The sequence below is a fragment of the Delphinapterus leucas genome, chromosome 7 (genome assembly GCF_059928025.1).
Source record: "Delphinapterus leucas isolate spDelLeu-1000000601 "Yukka" chromosome 7, BTC_Dleu_Yukka2, whole genome shotgun sequence".
NCBI lineage: Eukaryota > Metazoa > Chordata > Mammalia > Artiodactyla > Monodontidae > Delphinapterus > Delphinapterus leucas.
The window spans coordinates 42,149,557-42,151,890 of NC_143135.1; the positions used below are offsets into that span (position 1 = coordinate 42,149,557).

Genomic DNA, 2,334 nt, shown 5'->3' on the forward strand with positions numbered 1-2,334 from the left:
AAAAAAAAAAAAAGAATAACAGAATAAAATGAACTATAGGCCCCTCAAAGCAAGTTTCAATGATTTGACCAGATTCCAGCATGGAATAAAGTTTCCATACTTCATCTGAAATCTTGCACTAATTCTTCCAATGTTTCCTGGAAAATTCCTAGAACTTGGAATAGAATGTGTGAATTATGCTAAGCAGAGCACCTGACTAGCTCACAACAGAGTTTGAACTACTTTTTCTAAAATTTTTAATTTTTTAAAAAATTGAGGAATAATTGACATACATTATATTATTTTCAGGTGTACAACATAATGATTCAGTATTTGTTTATGACCTATTTTTTTTTCTATTGGTACAGTGAGCCAAATGTCCCTATAGTATACATATACATAATAATATGAAAATAATATGTCTAAAGGGAGATTGGCAGAAATCCTATAGTAGAATATCAGGGTCTCTCTTTAGGAAATGATAGGTTCTATTTTGATATAGGGAAATAATTCCTCTTTGACAGACCTCACTAAAACTTGGACTATACAATAAGAAAGCTATGATAATAAATAAGGCCAATGAAGTTTTTGTTATTTTGTTGCCTGAGGGTTTTCCTGAAGTTTCTCCATAAGATACACCTGTATTACAAAACTATTAGATTCTTCTTCTGTCTTAGAAATCTTCAAAGATTTCCACTTTGGCAGAATGTGGCAATGATAACTTGGGATACTACGACAAAAATCTGTTTCCCTTAGGTCTCTCATATGTAGTGTCCTTAGGTGAGGATGAGGATGTTCACTATCCTCTATTGTGCAGCTCAACTGCTCATCTCCTTAGCATAAACACTGGTTTGAAAAATATTTTGGTTAGCACATGTAGAAGCCAGGGAGTTTTCTCTTCCCAACTCAACAGTGATTAAAAGCTTTTCAGGACTTCCCTGGTGGCGCAGTGGTTGAGAACCCGCCTGACGCTGCAGGGGACGCGGGCTCGAGCCCTGGTCGGGGAGGAGCCCGCATGCCGCTGAGCCCGTGCGCCACAACTACTGAGCCTGCGCTCTAGAGCCCATTTAAAAAAAAAGAAAGAAAGAAAAAAAGCCTTTCAGTAAAGTTCTTTCTGGCAAAATCTGTTTTCATAGCAAATTACTCAAACCAGGTCCTCTTCCTTTACGCTTCCTCTGCTTGCAGCGCTCCTACCACTCTTCTCAAAACTGGGGGACTCTTACTCATCCTTCAAAATTCAGCTCAAATGTCACTCCCTGGTGGAAGCTTCCTCAACATGGCAGACCGAGCCGGTTCCTCCCTCTCAGCTCACAGCTCGGCCTTTACCACAGTGTAACAGGATTATCTGTTTTCGGGTGGGTCTCGCCCCCAGGGTGTGAGCTTCGAGGTTGGGGACTGTGTCTTTCATTTTTGTTTGTGTAGTCCAGCATGTGACACACAGTAGGCTCAGTAAAGTTGAGTGACCGAAACTCTATTACCGGCACCTTCTGCCACAAGTAGCAATAATATCCCATCCAGGTTACTGTCGACGTTCCACAGGAGCCCAACTGCAAGAGCTCCAGATGGCACACCGGTTCCCGCCAACCCAGCGTTTAAAAACAAACAGCTGCGGACGCTAGGAAATAGAAGGTGGCGCTCACTAGGACCGCCTTTCCTCAACCCAGGCGGGTTAATACCCGCCAGCTGAGCCGCCAAAGGCGAGTTTGGAGTTCGCTCAGTTGAGGGAAACGCTTTCCTTGAGTAAACTCAGCGTCCTTGAGGTATTCTCCAACTCTGGGCTGGAGACGCAGTCCGCTTTTTTCTAACGGTGACAGGAAATCAAGGAAAAACGTGGGATTCAAAGATTTGGGGGGTAACTCTGCTCGCAGCCACTCAGATTCGAAGCTCGCGGTTGATCCCGAGCTGACGTCTGTGAGGACCCGCGCCTTACACTCTGCGTCGCCTGCCCCCAGGCTCAACGCCCACCCCATGCAGCCACTCCCTCAACCGCCCGCCCTCTTCGCGCCCCGCCCAACTCCTGAGCGGCGAGCCACCATTCTCGCGAGAACTCAGCTAATCTCGCCTTTTTGAACAGCGGGATCTCGCGAGAAGCAGGTTAGGAGCCGGCCTGTAACCTGCTGGGGCGGCTCTTCTAGTCGCAGCTGCCGGAGCGCCCGCTGTCTCAGACACCTCCGGACGGATCCAGTTGTGGGGGAAGCGGAGGTGTCGCTGGCCCCGGCCTGTGCCTGGACACTCAAGGGGGACTGCAGGTTCGAGGGTGACTGGACTCAGCTGGAGAACTCGGTGGGGGCGGTGCTGGAGGCTGGGCTTTGGTGGGGACGGAGGGCGAGTTTGGGCTTGAGAGCCGGACTCCTC

At 47.6% G+C, this 2,334-nt stretch overlaps 1 protein-coding gene across 5 annotated transcripts in view; it reads left to right on the plus strand.

The window, feature by feature from the left end:
- Positions 1-2,074: 2,074 nt before the first annotated feature.
- Positions 2,075-2,334, plus strand: part of BTBD10 (BTB domain containing 10) — an 81,459-nt gene continuing 81,199 nt past the window's right edge. Inside the window, exon 1 of one of the 5 annotated variants that reach the window (XM_022555723.3) lies at positions 2,075-2,228. The gene's annotated coding sequence lies outside the window, so the exon portion shown is untranslated. Of the gene's footprint in view, positions 2,263-2,334 lie in introns of all 5 variants that reach the window. The other 4 variants (XM_022555724.2, XM_089915135.1, XM_022555719.2 and 1 more) reach the window with 4 other exon arrangements.